The sequence below is a fragment of the Anguilla rostrata genome, chromosome 6, assembly GCF_018555375.3.
Source record: "Anguilla rostrata isolate EN2019 chromosome 6, ASM1855537v3, whole genome shotgun sequence".
Lineage (NCBI taxonomy): Eukaryota > Metazoa > Chordata > Actinopteri > Anguilliformes > Anguillidae > Anguilla > Anguilla rostrata.
The window spans coordinates 50952032-50970751 of NC_057938.1; the positions used below are offsets into that span (position 1 = coordinate 50952032).

Here is an 18720-nt window from a genome sequence, read left to right on the forward strand (position 1 = left end):
GTGGCACAGGCTTCATTTATGACCAAGGATAACTTATCGGAGTTACCAGGAACATTCTCAAGGCTGTGCTGCTTTATTGAGAGTGTGGTTGATAACCATTAAGCGAGCTCGAAATCCATGTAGGGCACTAGGAATAGTGAGCAGTGATGCCACTCCATCCCTCTTCATTAGTCAGGCATTCTCTGGTTGTTTCATTCAGAGTGGGGTTGCCAGATGTCCAGCTTTCGACTGGAATATCTGGTTTTGAATTTGTACAGGTTTAGTTTTGTGGTCCTGACCGGACAATGTAACCCCCCCCCCCCCCACCCTCCTGGGCCCGACAGCTGCCCACTATGCTTCCAGCTGGGCATGTTGTCCGGTTTTGACGAATTCTAAATCTGGCAACCCTAGTTTAGAGTCTTGCTACTTGCCAACCATGGGGTTGTGAGATACATGCCTTTCATGTGGCCTGGCTTCAGAGACAGCCTAAAGATGCTCACGGCTGGATACTATGCTATACTGTATAAACTTACAATTACAATGTCATATCAAACTGGCATAGCATAGGTTTCCTGATTTAAAAAAAAAAAACAGGATACTATTTATGGTTCTGTATATAGTCCCATTTAGTTATAATTATAAGTGTTCACATTTCAAATGCTTTTGTCTTTGGAAAAGAAAAACTATTACAGTTTTTTTCTGTCTCTCTCTCATTCTCTCTCTCTCTCTCTCTCTCTCTCTCTCTCTCTCTTTCTTGCACCTGATTGGACAGGACAGTATGCTGACCGCCTTCGGTCGGTCCACACTACATCAGTGCTTGCTGTGATTGGCTCAGCTGTCTGCGCTGGTGTTTTTGCACTGCGGTTTGAGTTGGTCTTTTTCAAATACAATCATGCTCCAGGGCTTTAAAACTTAAGGACTGACATTTTGTACAATTATTTATTTATTTATATTTATTTAGTTACTTTTTTTTGCAATGACAAAATGTGGCTGGAAGTTTGAATTTTGGAACCAGATCATGTGACTAATGGGAACTCATCAGACGCGAGCCATCGCCCTGCTGTCACGGTTTCATGTGTTCATAATAAAATGTCGGAATTTAAAAGGATAGTTGAATTTCTGGAGTTATTAAAATATTTTTTTTTGTGTGTGATGGAGGAGACTTTCCTTCATCAGGATATACTTTCCTTCAACTGGTCAGCACATTCAGGGGTTCTTCAAGAAGAGGAAAAAATGTACTTCAAGTAATTCCAAAACAGTGTGCAGTAGTTGGCCATCAGAGACTTAGGTTCGTAGTGTCATAATAAACTGTCCTTGAAAAACAAACTTTAAAACTGAAATAATATCAAAAAACTGGAGCAATTTCCTCTGCTCCTTCCATCCAGCTGTGAGAATGTGTCCCCTGGTGGAAATTCTAACTACCAGCTTAAGAGAGAATCTAGCTGGAGTCAGCTTCTGCTCCAGCTGGGTACCATCTGGAATTTGGTGATGGTCTGTTGGCTGTATGACCCACTACCTGGCCCGGGTCTTGCAGGCATGGTTGCTATCTCAACCGTCTTGCTGCCAGCTCGACCACCTCCAAACCTGCTGGACCAGCTTAAAACCAGGCTGGAACCAAGCTGACTGGACTTTCCACCAGGGTCTGTATGCAAACATACCGGTGATTGTGTTGTTTGTTTCATATACTTTAAGTTATGTTTACCGACAGCACCGATTCAAACGTGGTTGTTCCAAAACATTTTTTTAAGTTTAATAAAAAAGATGCTCTCACCATGTTTTGTGAAAATTAATATTTAGCGCTTTCTGACAATAAAATCTAAAGAGGGATAATGGCTGGCTGCTGTATACTCTAGTTTCGATGGCAACCATACCAATCCCCAGTTCTTAAACAGCTCTTTGCAAAGCCCTCTTTAAAGAAATTGTTAGTCTTGACAACGACATAATTTACAACGGTAGGAAAAACCTTGTGCGCACACCCAATAACTACGCACACATTTACTATTGGCCAGAAGAGACATTTGTTTCCCAGTATGATTGGTTCAAACGGAGTGATTGCTGCCCGTGTAAACCAATGATCTGGGCTTTTAGGCGGGGTCCAGAATCAGATTTTAGACTTTCTGTAGCGTGTGAAAGGGAGGGGTGCGGTGAAAGGATCTTGTGGTCGTACCGTTAAACTGGAGAAAGTGTGTAGCTAGCTTGCTAGCTACCCGTGAGATCTTTTCGACTACTTTGGGGAGTTGCTTCCAAAACATTTGCTGTAGCTTGAACCATCGAAGATATATTGGTAAGTTTATGTTCAGAGGTTGATTGGTTGCCATGATTGGTTAGGTAATGGTATATTGATAAGTTTGCTACCTCACATAAACAACAGTGCGTGTAAATTCGTGTGTGGTGGCGGTAGCTACAGTGTCAAGCGAGTTCACATAGAACCTGCAGGAAATGAGACTGCTATCTGGCTAGCCACTCTCATAAGTCAAAATAATAGTGAAATAATCACCTTTCTTTGACTGTCTCGAATTTGTTTCCTGGTCTTAAAATGTCGAATAAAAGTGTTTTTCACTATCTAAACTCTGCTAGCTAGCTAACTAAACTAAAGAAGATGGTTAGAGATTTCTTGAAAACTGGCGGTTTGCTTGCCACGGATTGACAGTGCTAACCAACGTTAGCTGAGCAAACCTTTGCTTGCCTCAAGCAGTGCATCCAAATTGTGTTTGTCTATACCCAATACTGAGTTCAAGCTTGTTGATACAGAAGGAAAGAAGATTCTGTTGGTTTGTTAGCTCACTTCCTAAACATCAAGATAACGGTAGCACACGAGACAACTTTGCAAGCTACATAATTAGACCGCTAGATAGCTGGCTTGCTAATATTGTATATTTCTTTATTAGATTGTTCGAGCTAGCTAACGATAGCTATTTTGAATTTTCATAACTCGTCTATTAGCTTGCCAATATTTAGAGATAACACAGGGAATGCGTAGCTAGCAATCTGTCCTGCGAACTGTCACAATATACAGTAACCATTGTTGGTATTCGTGACGACATTTCTAACCAACTGCCTCACTAAAAAAAAGTTGCTTCAGCATTTCAGCTAGCTTTAATAAAGCTAGTTTACATCGTTAGTTGCAACAAGCAGCTACTGTAGGTCGCTATCGTTATTTGTAACTAGTCCCATTACATAGTCCTAGCAAGACGCACAACTAACTACCTATAATAAAACAAGGATTTCTCTAATGTATGCCAATCAAGTTAGCAAGCGTTAGGTTGTTGGGGAATTAATCACTATTTATTATTCATAAGGTTGTTATTAGTGTTATCTTACTGCATTGCCTGAGGGTCTTGGCTACAAACCGTGCAGTGTATACATATGGTATATGTTTAAATAGCTGAAAATTAATGACACGTTCAAGAGTTCAACAGGAGCTGTCCACTTGGGATTCAGATTTTCCAACCTTCTGGTTACAATGCCAGTTTTTTCAACCAATAACATTATGCTTCTCTGAACTGTATTTCCATTCACATTTCTTCTGTTTGCTGTCTACATGCGTTTTTATCGTGTGGGGGTCAGTGTATTGATCACATTCCCTTGGGCAGTCCGTAAACTGGGCTTGCACCTGCGCAGTCAGCAGGTGGAGAATGTAAAAATGTCTTCATTTTTATTTTGCTCACGGTTTTGGTTTCCTCCAGCCAGTCCAGTGAGGAGATCTTTTCAGTGTTCTGTGGGGGCCCGCGTTGCCAGGAGTAGACCGGAGCAGCTGTTGAAACTTGCTGGCAGGCAAAGGCTCGCGCTGCTGCTGGGAAGTTGACGGGAACGTTTCCCGTGGGGGGCTGATTTTATTTTCTTTACTCTGATCGCATGCGGAGACCGCCGAAGGCGCGAGCCGTCACCTCTGGGCGAGAAAGCGACGTTTTCCGCCAGGGAATGGTGTCTGTCTTGAGCTTTCAGCGCTCACTGGCAGGTCACGCATGCTCCCCGTCTCCCCAGGGGCCCGATTTATTATTGTTATTCTTCATCCGTTCTGAAATACCTTCTTTCGCCAGATATGCGGCAACAGCTGCGCGGCTAGGCTCAGCGTTGTTAAGCTTGTGCCTTTTTTTTTATCTTCTTAGAAAACGAAGTGATCCCAGCGCGTTTCCCATCCAATTAAGCAGCAGTGTGTGGCATTTTTTGCAGGCAAAAAATTATTTTATTTAAAATTACAAGTTTGTTTGACTTAAGTACAGCATGGTCCCTTTGATGTTTCCTTTGGTTAATTTCTGTTGTAGATTAACAGGGAAATACTGGGCAGCGGGGATCTCCTGTCATCACAAAAGAGAGAAACAAGGCCGCTAAGCCGCCTGAATGACACTCTATGGGTGTGTAACCTGAATGCAGTTAGACCTTACCTACATAAATCCTCGTTGTTTGTGTAAACGGATTAAATGAGATACCTGCATATCGCACTGGTAAGGCCCCGTTATGAGTGTTAAGCTGATCAAATCAAACTCGGTCATGTCCAGATTTGGGGCAGAGATAAGTGAGATTTAGGTGCTTTGCTGTGGAGTGCGGGAGAGCCTGTTAGATATGCTCTCCTTTAGCTATGGGTTAGCCTGTGGGCTGTATCTGATTTCACAAACAATAATCCCCTAATCTTTTTTGCCCCCCCTCTCCTCTGTGATTTCACCTCTTGCTTTTGTCATCAGGCAAAAAGAATATCCCAGAGACGTTACTATTTTTTGCAAATAATGTGGTCCGTGGAACACGATTGATTACATCTTGTGCTGCATAGCCCATGTAATGCCATTGATTTAAGGAGTAACATCAGATGCATTTAAGGAGTAAGGAAGCTCCCACCTAAAATACTGAGACTTGTTGACTTGTTGTTTGCACAGCAAAGGATGGGGGGGGGGCAGAGATAAGGGGGCTGAGATTCGTGACTTTGACGAGACGCTCGTCCCACTCCCGCTTATTCCACCAGGTCAGAAACGCCAAGCCGCCGCTAATCTGTTATGTTAGCAATTTGCTGCTTTTGTCAGGCATTTTCCCCCCATTGGATATCATGCTGAGCGTCATGGCGATGCCGCGTGATGGGAGACAAAGTGCACAAAACGAGCGGTATTGAGCGTGTGGCCGTTGGCAGGCGGTAAATGCATCGTGTTTGGTCCAAGAGGCCGGAGCTCGGACGTCTGGCTGGCGTGGGGGGGAAAGGGGTCCGAGGTCCTTTTTGTTAATCCTCCGAGGTGCGTGGTTGACTCGCGTACGCGTTTCGTAGAGAAAACAGGAAGTAGGCTGCCCGCGCACTGATGGAGCTGTGATTGAGTGATGTGCGGTCAGGAACCGAAAATGGAAGCCTGATTCAAGACGTTTGTTCCGTTTTTTTACGCGCCGGCTCGCGCGTCCAAGAAAATTCTTCGTTTGTTGTCTTTCCTTGAGTTTGTCAGATTTCCTTTTAATTTATTTCATTTTTTTATTACTGTTTTGTTTTAAGAGAGTGGGCAGGTCTGTCCTCCTTTTGTTTTTTTGCTTTATTCAGATAGGGGGAGAGAGGGTACTAGACAGAGAAGGGGTGGTAGCTCAGAGGGTGCCAGAGTGGGTATGGAACCCCCACGTGTGTGTGTGTGTGGGTGGGGGGGGAGTTTTGCATATGGCTCACGATTTGCTGCCCTGTGACCTGCATCTCACGTCTCGCCTCAGAATCTCTTTTAACGGCTTCATCTTCATGAAAAACGAATCCGTAAAGTAGCTGTCGAACGACAACTTGTGCTGCAGGCCCGACGCTTTTTAAAATAGGCCTAACACTTTGCGTTGGCACTTATCTCTGAGACTTTAACCCTTTCTGCACAGAAAAGGTTGAACACAGAGGGTGGATCAGTGTGCATTAAAGAAGAGACAACGAACGCTGGTGCATTAACAGTACTCCTGAAAGCAGGTGTTCCTGCAGGGGAACAGCGAGACATGCTTTGTGCTTGCTCCTGTCGTTCCCTGCAAATGAAAGCTTTCAGGTTTTTCTGCATTTGAAACATGTTCTTCAGGATCTGGAAACCAATACGACCCCTTTTCTGTGTGGTGTAAATTTTCCTCTGGCAGTAAGTGTAGGTCTGTTAGCATAGTCCTCCCTGCTATCGGTGACATTGTACCTGTGCTGTTATACAGCAGAGCAAGTCCTGGAAGTGCAAAGATTGATAAAGAAATAGTGAGGAGTTTACAGTGACTCTGTCTGTAAAAGAGCTTACCTCAAAGTGCAGGCGGGACCCCGAGGTTGCAGGTTCAAGCCCTGGCTGTGTGATGGGAGCTGTGGGAGTTTGCTTTGTCCTGCCAGGCGTAGCCTGGGTTTAAGTCGGCTAGGGTTCCTATGGTTACCACTGCATTAGTTCATCCTGACCACACGACGGGCTCCAGCAGACTACCAGCTGACGTCTGTCAACCAAGGCTGCCCAACCCTGTTCCTGGAGATCCAGGCTCCTTGTTGGTTTTCACTCTCGCCCAAAACAAAGCACATCTCATTTAATGGCTGAAGATCTCATTGAGCTGCTAATCGGTAGGGTCAGGTGTGCCTAACCAGGGTTTGAGTGAAAACCTACAGGACAGTAGATCTGCAGGAACAGGGTTGGGCAGCCCTGCTGTAAACGGCCTGTATCTAATCTGGTTATCGCTGGCTGGCTGGCTCTGTTGTAGCTCCTACGTCCTATAGGGTGTAAAGTGGCCACTTAAGGCTGGTGAGTGTTTTTGTGGAGGGGGTGGGGTGTCGGGGGGGGTTAATATGAAGTCGCACGCTCGCGGTGTTAGATTGACACATTCACAGCTCAGATGGTCAGTGTTTGCCGGTTTCCATGGTGCCCGCGGGAGCGGCCAGAGCTGGCCATCTGGACCGCGCAACACTCCGGCGCGGGGCCGTTAGCTGAGGGGGGTCCAGTCATGTCCGAAAAAGGGCCGGTGTGGGTGCAGGTGTTGGTTTTAGCCCAGCACTGAGACACCTGACTCTACTTAAAGGTCCTGATGGATGACCACGATTAGTTAATTCGCTGAATCAGGTGTCTTGGTGTTGGGCGAAAACAAAAACACGCACCCGCACCGACCCTTTTTCGGATAAGATGAGGGACCCCTCCGGTAACTCAGTCTGCCCCCTCAGCTCTCAGGACAGGAGTGTGGGACCTCCAACCCTTTGTTCGTCACTGAACCTGTTGTTATTTTTTAAAAAATGTCTTTGAAGAAGTAACCAGCTGACCCTGCTTAATCACACACACACACACACAAATCACGCGTCCCCGCTTATCATCAGAGTCTGTGATTATTGGCTGTTGCTCCTGCGTAGGCAGTCCCGCCATCAAAATGTGTGTCGCTCGGACTGCGGATGCAAATTCCGCGCTGACATTAGGAAGTATTCTTTCCACACAGAGAGCGGTCGCTGTGTGGAGTAGCTAGCCATGTCATGTAGTAGGAGCAGAAACTCTGGAGGGTTTTCAAGACCAGGCTTGATACGGTGCTTGATATAATCTAGTTTATAGGTAAACGATATACGCTAGGTACCCTTTAGTGGTAGGATAATGGTGGGCATTGTTGGGCTGAATGATATGGTATGATATGGACGGTTCACGTGATTGGCCGATGACTTTGCAGCAGCATGCAGAGTGCAATTTGTGTTTCATGTGAACACGGCGTGCCCATTTCTGTGTTTTTTTTCTGGCTGTTGCCTAGTTACGAAAAGCAGAGTTTTTAAATGTTTATTTTTCTCAAGCGTTGGGCCACAATATTGAGAAACTGCCTGGCTAGAGTCTGCACATTACCAGCCGTACTCAGCAGATTTCACCTGTCTGCAGAAACGGTTTCTCAAGTGCAAGTTATTTTTCTGCAATTGTTTCAACTGGTTTCCTGTTAGTGTTTCACTTTTCTGATTCACATCCTGTCAATCTGAAGGCTTATCATGCTGAAAATCGTTCAGGGGTTTGGAGAGGGAACTAGTTTACCTGAAATGTGTGGGTCAAGTCTTACCGGGCCTCACTTAACTGGTGATTTTGTGTGTGTGTGTGTTTGTGTGTGAATGCGTGAATGCAGTGATTTTAAAATCCATTGTTGGATGGGATCACCAGCAGCAGTAGTGTTTGTAACTCATTGTTTTGGAAGGTTTGTATGTGAACGTGATGAGCCGACTTACTCTCTCTCACACACACGCACATGCACACAAAAGCACACACACTTTCAAACTGCGGTCGTCTAAAATTGAACAAGATGAAACCGCCGACATAAAGAGATGGAAGAAGCTGATTTATGATTAACGCTGTTGTTCATGTTTCATCATATAATCTGACATTTTGAGGGTCCCTTTGCCTGCCGGGGCCACAAGGTTCAAAGGCGCAAGCAGATGGGGCCACAAGTTCAAAGACACGAGCAGATGTTTTAAGCTTATTGGCCTGCAGCCAAAACACATCTGAAGGGCCTGTTTGTGTCATTGACGCTTTAGCCAGAGGGCTTTTCATTGTAGAAATTTAATGCTTAGTATGTGTAGATGGGTCAGTGTTGCGCCTCCTGCGTAGATGTTGGAGAACGGAGACGCAGCGTCTAATGCGATTTCTCTGGGCCCCAATCTGCACGGCTGCTCTCGAGCATGCGGTTGTTGCTGCTGCTGCTGCGGCCGCAGAAAAGCAGGCTTTTTAAAAAAATCTGCAGTAACGGCACGTTACAGGCTCTGAAGGCTGATAATCACCGCAACCAAAGACCGCGAGCTCAGACACGGTCGGGCTGAGGGACCGGACGGGGCGGTTCTGAAACCGGTGTCTCCCGTAGAAAGCCCCGGACTTCCTCTTTCCTTTCAAAGGGGCCGTTTATTTGACGCGCACCCCTCACTTCCCCATCGGTTGTGCGAGCGCGTGCGGACGCGCACACGCAGGGAATGCACACGCGCAGGGGGAAAACCCGCAGGAGATTCCTGCTTCCCGCTGCCCTCCGCACGGGCCCCCGGCCCGCCGGACCTAAGGCACCGTGGGGATTTTATCGGACGCGAGCGGGGAGGAAAAATAAACTGGAGTTGGAACGTGTGGTTTATGAGACGGGATTTCTGTGAAGGGGAGGCTGGGTGGGGTGGGGGGTGTGGGGGGGGGAGGAGTGAGTAAGCAAGCAGCCCTGCCCATCCCCCCCCGTTTGAGAGGGAGAAGGGGTTCTTTGCGAAACGCAGAAGCTCCAGGGGCGAGGGGTTATAGAACAGAAGTGCCATTCACACCGCCCTGGTATGTGGGAGGAATTCTCTGCCCCACATTGGGCATTAAGCGTAGAGTGTAACCCTACTGCATGCCAGCTCTGTGTGTGTGTGTGTGTGTGTCTGTGTGCATGTTTGTGTGTATCCGTGTATGTGCACGTGTGCGTGTGTGTATGTGTGTGTGTATCTGTGTGTTGGGTTCTGTGTGTGTCTTGTGGTGTATCCTATGCATGGTCTGTGTGTGGTGTCGTGTGCGTGTGTGTATGTGTGTGTGTATCCGTGTGTGTGTTTGTGTCTGTGTGTGTCTTTGTGTGTATTTGTGTGTGTGTGTGTCCGTGTGTGTATGCATGTGTGCGTGTGCGTGTGTGTGTGTGTGTGTGTGTGTGTGTGTGTATATCCGCATGTGTGTGTGTGTAATTGCTGTGTTCCCCAGAGCGTATTACTGGGTCTGCTTGGCCATGGGGATAAACACAAGCCCTGCAGAGAGCTGGGCTCTGGAAACAATGAGGCTGCCCCACCCCGTGCCACCCAGCCCCGCCCTGCCCTGAGTCGGTCTGGGTGGCACCTCTGCATTTTTGGGTCAGACGGAGGGCATCCTGCGGCACGTGTCAGGATGTCTTAGGCACTCAGACGTGCTGGGGGGGTCGAGTAAGGGGGGTGGGGGGTGGGGGGTGGGGGCAGCCGCTAATGCGCCGAGCTGGCGAATGCCCACTGAAGTGTGCGATAAGACAGAGGCAGCCAGGCAACCGTTGTCGTGGTGCGGAGAACCCCCTCCACCCCCCACCGCCGCCCATATAAGGGCAAAACTCGTCCAGCCTCCCCTCCCGGCGGAGATCCTCTCCCGAGTCGCCTCTGGGAGAGCCGGCGCTCTCCTAACCCAATTTTAGCCCCCCCCCCCACCGCCTGTAATAACAGCTCCTGGAGGCAGTGAGGTCTGCAGCGTTTTGGGCTTTTTGTGATTCTAACCTGCGACGGGCGACGGCTTGTCTCTCCCAGCTGTGTGTGGTAGCCCACCTGACCTTCCGTCACCTGTAGTTATGCGGGTGTGTGTGCGTTGAGGTGTGTGTGTGTGTGTGTGTGTGTGTGTGTGTGTGTGTGTGTGTGCGCGTGTTGGAAGTTTATCTGCCCCAGAGGCTATCACGCCAGAACTGCGTGAATAACTGGTTCGGTGCGCCGCAGACAAAATAATTGTTTATTTTTGCATCATTGATGCAGCCTTTCAATATGAAGTGAAATTTGTTTTGTTTGTTTTCGGTGTTAGCTTTATTCCATTGTTGGCAACCTGTCAGTTTGGCCTGAAGGGCCGTAAACACACTGTTCATTCCCTTCACGTCGGACACGGTTTGGGTTCCCGCCTGCGTTTGAACCCAAACGCAGGCCGATGCCACAGCTGTTCTGCTCCTGGCTGAAGTTGCCTTTAAAACGTAGTCTGGCCCGTTCCTTGCCCGTTTTATTCAGGAGGGCAACGTGCAGTCGCGGTGATCTGTTGTAACGATGCCGTCGATGGCACTCAGGGGAATACGTGGGAAGTGTTTAGCTCAGTCACTGGTGATTATCCAGCCCGGCTCGGCTCTGCCGCGTGAGACGCTTTCCTTCAGCTGCGATGACTCAGCGGCTTCGCTGCAGGCGACCGCTTGACCCGGGACGTCCGTCCGAGCGGTCCGTCGCTCCACTCCTCCGCAGGCGTCCCCAGCTCCTTTCGTTCGCCTGCCGGTTTGCGGTACAGTCGGAACACTTCCCCCACGGTAGGACGTGTTTTTCGTCTTTGCGGTAATCGCCGCGTCGGAGCGGCCCCGGATTTTTCTCGGACCGAAAAAAAAAAAAAAAAAAGAAGCCGTTGGATCGAAAGAGCCGCCTCTCGGAATCCTCCGGAAACGCGGTCATTCACGGGGAGCGGTTCTCCTCGCGGTCGAGCGGAGGCCGCGCAGAAGTCTTAATTAGCGGCCTGATTGGCGGGTCCGGCGCGGTGGCCTTCTGTGATTGGATGCTGCGGACCGGCGAAAGGAGGGCAGTTTGACTCGACGTGGAGATAACGCACACACCTGAGAGAGTCCCCCGTTAAAGGAGAAGCGCGTGGTTTTGAGTCCTCTGGCCCCCCCAGCGTGTCGGCCTGCGGTCAGACCCAGTTCCCTGACCGCTGCTTTACGCTCGCGCCCTGAGTTCCTGTGTTCAGTCACTGTATCAGGTGTGGGTTAGCGCAACGCGATGTATCAAATATAAACTATCTTTCATCTTTAAAAAAAAAAAATCATACCTCTTCTGTGCGATCACGTGATTCGTTTTTTGAGTCACATCGAAGGTGCGAGGTCTTGTTGCTGATTGGCTGTCTTCTCAGCTCCCAGTAGATATCAGCGATTATGTTTTTTCCTGGAAACTTTTCACTTGGCCTCTGACGCTTGATTGTTTGCTAACGCATCAGGTATAATTACAGAAAAAAAGGACGAAAGATCGCCTCTATGACCCGTGGCTGTGGCTATTCTTATTACGCTTTTTAAAAAACCTCGATTCAATGCATCGTGTAGGCCTAGTATGGCTGACTGCATGTGTCTGTACATGGCTACTGTGACATACGTGCCTTTGACCTTGCTGTCTTATGGCAGTTAATTATACAGTTGCCCTGAATACCATAACCAGCATAACCAACACAAGCGCTGTGCTCATTTGTGCATAAAAATCAATTAAGTGCAAAATGCTGAGGTCCTACATGTGAACATCATACATTAGTGAGTTATTAACACCCCTGGGTAGCTTTAAGTGTCTATGCAATAAGGGATGGATGCATACAGAGAGTAGATGGCTGTATTATCTCGAGCAGGGGTATTTGTGTGGCAGGATATAAAAAATAAATGGAAAAAAAAACCCTTAAGATTTGTTGGGTTTGACACAGTCTAGAGCAGAGGTGGGCCAAATGTGTTTCTGGTTTTCATGCAACTTCTGGCCTTAATACTGAGTACTTAATTAGCCCTAAAATTTGCACCATCTGACATTTTAGCTGTATTTTGTTGACAAACACATGAATGGCAGCCGAAGACTGTTCTTGTGTCCCTACATGAAACGTTTTACCACGAGGTAATGAACCAGTGTCTTGGTGTTCACAGCCAGTGAGCTCATTTAGCCAGGGTAATTTGTGGAAACAAAAACCCGGACACACACACCGGCCCTCCAGGACCGGATTCACCCACCCCTGCTGTAGAGCAGGTGATGGTGACTGAAACCACAGCTGGCTCACCTGGTTGCCCTTCTATTGTGTTACCGACTAGCCCGGGGCTGCCCAAGCGTGTTCCTGTAGGTCAGCCGTAACAAAGCACACCTGATTCTGCTGTTTATTAGCCCAGAGATCCCCACCCAGCTAATGTTCTCGCAATGTTAACTGGAACGTTTCTGTCACAGCATTTCAACCCCTAATTTGGCACACCTGATTCTACTGATTAGCAGCTCAATGCAGATCTCTAGCTGTTGATTGAGGTGTGGCTTTGTTAGGGTTGCAGTGAAAGCCTGCAGGACGGTAGACCTCCAGGAACAGGGTTGGGCAGCCCTGTGTTAACCTGAGCAGGAGCTCATGACCCTCGTGCTGAGCACTAGAGGACTGACTGCCAGCCCAAGTCAGAGGTTTTGTTTAAAAAAAAATGTAATTAAATAAAAAGGAACCGCCATAGACGCCGTAACGGTACTGGTCGAGGTGTCGGTGACCGCGTTTCCTCACCACGGTTACGCTCCTTCATTCTGAAGGAAAGCGGTGACCGTCACGCTGCCCGGTGGCCCCGCCCGAAAGCTCACGCGCAGCCCCGGGGCCGGCCGCGGCGGTGGCGGTAAGGCTAACACGCGCGAAAGGCCCGCGGGGCTCGCGTGACCAAACCGGCGCGCGGAATCCACCGGGAGGCGGAACCCGAGCCGGTCCACCCGCCCCCCCCGCCCGCCCGCTGCTCTCCACCGCGATAAAGCGCCGCGAGAGACTCCTCTTCTCGTAAACGCGTTCGATTCGCCGCGGGGAGAAGCGTTCGCCCTGCACACGGCATCTCGACAGGCTTTCTGTCACGACGGACCGGGTTTTATCTTTATCGGTAATCTCAGAACCTCCTGTAATAATTATCCCACCTGCCAGACTCTGCAATCCGAGCCGCTTGTGACATGCGTGCTGCGGCCCAAATCTGGGAACACATCGCCCATCATGTGTGCGGTATCGATCTCTGACTCACTGTGCTGAGTCACTGCTTATTTTTAGCACTGTATCTCTTTACAAGGTTATTTGAATGTTGATCGCGTTTGCATAACTCACAGTAATGGGTAATCATGTTTCTGTCTGTACCATGTATGTGTATTCTATTCTATTCTATTCTGTTCTGTGTGCACTGTGGGCTGCACCACTGCCTGGAAGGTGTTGCATAAATGTAGTTTATCTGCATCCATCATCATCCTCATCCTCGGGGGGATGAAGTGCACGGCAGCTCCCTGGCTGGTTTCTTTCTGACTGCAGTCGCGGCCCTTTGGTGCTGGAGCACTTTGCCGTTAGGATGGCCCAACAGTTTACAGGAATCATTTCAAACTGCGCGGTGTCTCAACACTGTGGGACGGAGGGAGCGGGCGCATTGAAAGAGGAAGTGTTCTGACAAGAGCTTTGTTGTGAATTGAGGGTTTTATGTGTGTGTCTGTGTACGTGTGTGTACGTGTGTGTGTGCGTCTGTGTACGTGTGTGTGTGTACGTATGGCAGAACTCACAAACTCCAGGTTTGCTTTCTTGTCCACTAAGCATTTCAGTGCTGTATCGGTTCATACAGGGTTTGAATGTGAATGTAGCATCTTTTGTTACGAGGGGGAAAAGTTCCATTCCAGGGGGAATAAGAGAGAGCACCCGGTTTAAGCATGGCTACATCTCCGTGTTTCTAAACGCTGCTGGGGAGATGGAGGGGATATTAGCCTGTTAGCCTGTTAGCCTGTTGAAGCTGTGCTGAGTTATTGTATTAATGCGGATGAGGGGGTTTTAGCTTGTTAGCCTGTTAGCCTGTTGAAGCTGTGCTGAGTTATTGTATTAATGCGGATGAGGGGGTTTTAGCTTGTTAGCTTGTTAGCACGTGCTTGAGCCTGTACCCTTTTGAATTGTGAGTTATTGTGTGAATGCAGATTTTGGGACTCCGGTTGCGGTGCATCTAAACGGTTTCAGAGCTCCGGATGTGTTCCATTTCATGGAGGATACCTTCCCCCCTGCCCCTCGCTGCTCGCTCCTCAGTGCCTGATATTCTCGGGGGGTCATCTGCGTTTTCCGGTCGACTGCACCCCCCGTTTCGCCTCGCCTCACCTCGGGGTGAACCCTGCGGAGCGCCGTCGCTTTAAGAGCTCCGGAATTTAAAATGAAGCGCAGGCAGGCTTTGTTTAACGCCAGGGTGCTCCCGCGAAGCCCCGCCCCCCAGCGATCCCTGCGGCTTTTATATGGGTTACATACCGCATTAGGGTCTTCCACAGCATCCGTTTATTCTATATATCTAATAAAATGTGACTAATAAGCATTTAACTTAGATCAGAGGTTTCAGACTCAGTCCTGGGGACTCACTGTACTTTTCCCATTCTGGTCTCTGCTCCTACCGTAACGGAAACCTCTGAATAGGAACAAGCTCTTAATTGTTCTCAATTAGACCCTTAATGTTTACCGAAGGGTGATTTACTCTCTTTAAGTTTACATCGTGGCATACATGACTGTTTCTGCCATAAAGAGTGAACACGTTTTCAGCACTCACACCGTAGGACTTTTAATCAGTCAGGTCAGCTTATGCTTTTATGTGCCGTGTAATACATAGGCATACTCCATAAGAAAAAGCTTTTTTTACATTTTTGAATTGATTCAATTGTCAACTGACAGGTGAAATCAGTTAGGCCCTAATTACTGAAAGTGTGGCCATCTGTTCACTGAAACTCTCCTGATTGTGAAAAATGAGGAGTTCAGTGACAGAGCCAATGGCGTTGAGCCACACCTGCATTTTATTGGAGTAAGCGAAAGCACAAATGTAGGCCCGTCATTGATCAAGATATTGTGTGTGACAAAAAGGCAGCGTACACGCTCGCGGATCTCCAGGATTTAGGCGGTATGAAACGTGCCGTTTGTGTTCGAGAAATGAAAGAAATGCGAGTGGAATTTGGACAAACCACAGCCCGAGTGAGGGCTTTGATGTCACACACTGGTCAGGGCCACGCCCCTGGGTCTGGTACCACCTACTACATCACAATGGCCCCAGTCACTGCAGCCGGCCGTTCTGATGAATATTGCGGTCAGAAGGACGGAAGCCTGCCAACCGATGGCCAGCCAGTGCAACTGCACCCCAGGCCTGTACTGAAAGTCAATGCACACATTTTGAAGGAAACCATTTTATGCTGCACCAGTTTGAAAATGAAAATATGGGTGTGTGGATCATTTTTACACATACAATGAAATATTCAGTGTATTATGTGCCCTTTTTTGTACAATAGGCAACTAAGCAAAGGAGTCAAAATGGTTATTTTCCCTGTTTAAATTGTCACAGGCAGATTTTTAGAGTACTACACATGAAGTTGTTGAAGGTGAGATTAGCCTTGTCCAACACAGGGAAGGTTATCTTCCATCAACATTTATAATAGTGTTCAGCCAGTCGGGCAGAATTCCAATATAAACATTGACTCATGATAACCCCCGACTAGTCATTACCAAAGGTAAAAACGGGTGAATTATTCTGGCTGAGTGGAGCTCGTTAGCTGTGAATAAAGATGGTGTTTCAGCAAGATTCTGAAATTATAGCCTTTTGCAATTATCAGCGAAGGGCACTTGGAAGTCGGTCTGAAATCCAGCTTTAAAAAGCAGCTTCAAGATGAAGCCATGCCACCGTGCCTCGTCAAAACCGATCGGCCATCGCGCTCCCTCTGGCCGTGAAGGATATTACCGCTAACTTTTTTGGTCCTGGTCCTGGTCCTGGTTCGCTACGCTAAGTGACCGGAGTAACCCGCGGTCTCTTGCAGCGGGAGCCTCACCCCCCCCCCCCCCCACCCCCCACCCCAGCGCAGAGCTGAACAATAACGGCACGGTCGAATGTAAATTCGGCCGCCGCGATAAATGGCGGTATTTAAAGGTTATGAAAGAGAAGTTAATGAGGCGGCCGCTCGCACGGGCTGAATGGGGGCCATTGTGAGCGCTGAAAGCACAGGTTTGTTATGCCCTCTGTGTGGCTGCGTGTTACTGTGGGGGGGGTGCGTGGGTTCCTCCGGTCTTACTTCTGCTTGGACAGATTTTTAAAAGGTTCCCCTTTTCAGAAGTGGTCTGGTGTGTTTTTTCGTTTGGTTCCCACTGCACTGTTGAGTAGCGAGAGACCACAGCCAGGTGCATTGGGTCATGACCCGGGCTGGCTCCGCCTCAGTCTCAGTCACATGTAACCCTTTATGGTGTGACATCACACATGCGATCAGAATGTTCTTAACTGAACATTCTAAAGCTGGTGCGGCAGTCACTGACTGGTAACTGAAAGTTCTAGAATGCCGAATAGAACTTTGAAAAGACATTCCAAAAAACCTACTCCTCAAAGGGTTAACAGCAGATTCATCTCTTTCTTCTCCCCCCAAACCACAATACACATATTTAAATTGGAAACTAAATGAATTGTAATACAATGTCAGGTGAATTTTTAAAAATACGTTTTACATTTTGACAGTTTTTCAAATTAGTTTTTATTACTCATTTGGATAGTGATTGTTGTTCTACTCATTTGTTTCCATTTTGCTTGTGTGTTTGTCTGATCTGAAAGCACATTGGCGTCGTTTTCTCATCACCTGTCGGAAGTGTCCCTGATGGGTTTGACATCATACTGCAGTGTCACGTCTGCCAGGTTATCAGACCCTGAACGCTTTCCCCTGTGCCAAGTCGGCAGCGTGCCGCGGTATTCCATTCATGATAATCACTCGGGTTATATGGGTGTTGGGCTGAAACGCTGTCTCGGGTTCCAACCGACGCGTTCGTTTTATGCGGTTGCCGTGGCGCTGTGTGTCTTCCGTGAGCTTCTCTGACAGCTCCGGGAACCTGCGCCGACTCCCAGCCCTTCCATCCCATAATTCTGCCAAGAGGAGTTTTTAAGGAGAGACTAAAATGAACGCTAGTAGTCTTTTTTTGTAGTGAACTGAAGTGAAGCTGGCGATTTGTTGTTCGTTGGTGGGGAGGGAGAGTTTTTTTTTCGGGAGTCGGCTGCCGCTGGCGGCGCTTTCGGTGGCTCCCCCGCGGCAGCGCCCCCTTGTGCGTGTCACTAACGGCGACATGGAGCGCTCGTCCTTTCGGCTCTCCCCTCTCCTCGTCTCCGCGCGCGCCCTCGGGACCCCGCCCCTCTTGTGGCTCCTCCTGACAGGGCGCCGGCTGATCGTGTCTCCCCTCGGGCGCCCTCCGGTTACCTGGTTACTTGGCAGCCGGCTGCGGGCGTGGCGGCGTGCCCTCCTGCAGGGGCACGCGTACGCCGTGTGGGCGCTGTCAGGTGCTGCTAGCGTAGCGCTCGACACGAGCGTACAGGTAGAGGACTCGCAGAATTCTGCAGAGAGTACAGGTGAAGTAGAAGGAGCTTCGCGGCACTGAGCAGAGCAGAATACAGCTGCTCATAAGGACAGGGGAACACTGGTTTTTTGGCAGATTTTTACGGCTCGTTGCGTGCTCCTGTTCCCGGGTCTTGGACTTGATCCTGAGTTTGGTTACACTGTTGTAAGTCGCTCTGGATAAGAGCGTCAGCTAAATGCCTATAATGTAAATGTAATGTAAAGGGCCGGTTTGATGCGATGTCAGATCCTGGCGGATCAGGTTCTGTGGAGCGCTGTCCTCCCAGGAGTCCTGTGTTTAAACGCAACAGAGCAGCCTCAGTTTGAAGGCCCCGTCAGACGCTCAGAGCAGACTCTCAGGCTCACCTTTTCAACTGGAGAATGAACACAGCCGCAGACCGCAGTGCTTCTGAATGCCACGGTCAACGTGACCGCGTTTAGACCGCCAGGCACAGTTTGTTCAGGGCCCCCCTGAAAGTTTTCATATGGCATCCTGAAAAAGGTGTTTGCTTTCTGCAAGGTGTTTTCCGGGAGTTCTCCGTGGCAGTGCAAGCTCAGGTTATCTGTGAGTTGTGTAGCTCGTTTGCACAGATGGTGCGGAGGTCTCTGAACAAGACCAGGTTAAAACCTACTATATGGCTGGACCTAACACGTGATCCGGCCGACCAATGATGTCGATCACTCACTCACTCACTCAGTCGCAGACATTCGGGTTTGTAGGGCTGGCCCCGCTGTTGCGGTCCGGCGGGAAACCGTGTCGTCGTGGCGACGGCGTGCGTGTCACACGGCAGCGTGCGGCGGTAGAGTCTGCGGGACCGGTAGAGCCGGGGGAAGACCGCGGCGATGTCCCGAGCGAGGCGTGCTGAAGGCTAGCTGTGCCCTTTCATCAGCAGTGACTCGGTGGCCTTTAGCCGCATTAGTCTGCCCCGCGCTGCCGCTAGCATGTAATGGCGGGACGGTGACTCGGCTTCTGAGAAACGCCACGGGAACGCCGGGCAGGCCAAACGGCCACGGTCGGGGGGGGGGGGGGGGTTTGATCCGTAGAG

At 49.0% G+C, this 18720-nt stretch overlaps 1 protein-coding gene across 3 annotated transcripts in view; it reads left to right on the forward strand.

The window, feature by feature from the left end:
• The first annotated feature begins 2088 nt into the window (after positions 1 to 2088).
• LOC135257562 (CYFIP-related Rac1 interactor A) overlaps positions 2089 to 18720 on the forward strand; it is a 39553-nt gene continuing 22921 nt past the window's right edge. The window contains exon 1 of one of the 3 annotated variants that reach the window (XM_064340406.1): positions 2089 to 2263. The gene's annotated coding sequence lies outside the window, so the exon portion shown is untranslated. The remainder of the gene's footprint in view (positions 2264 to 18720) is intronic. The other 2 variants (XM_064340409.1, XM_064340408.1) reach the window with 2 other exon arrangements.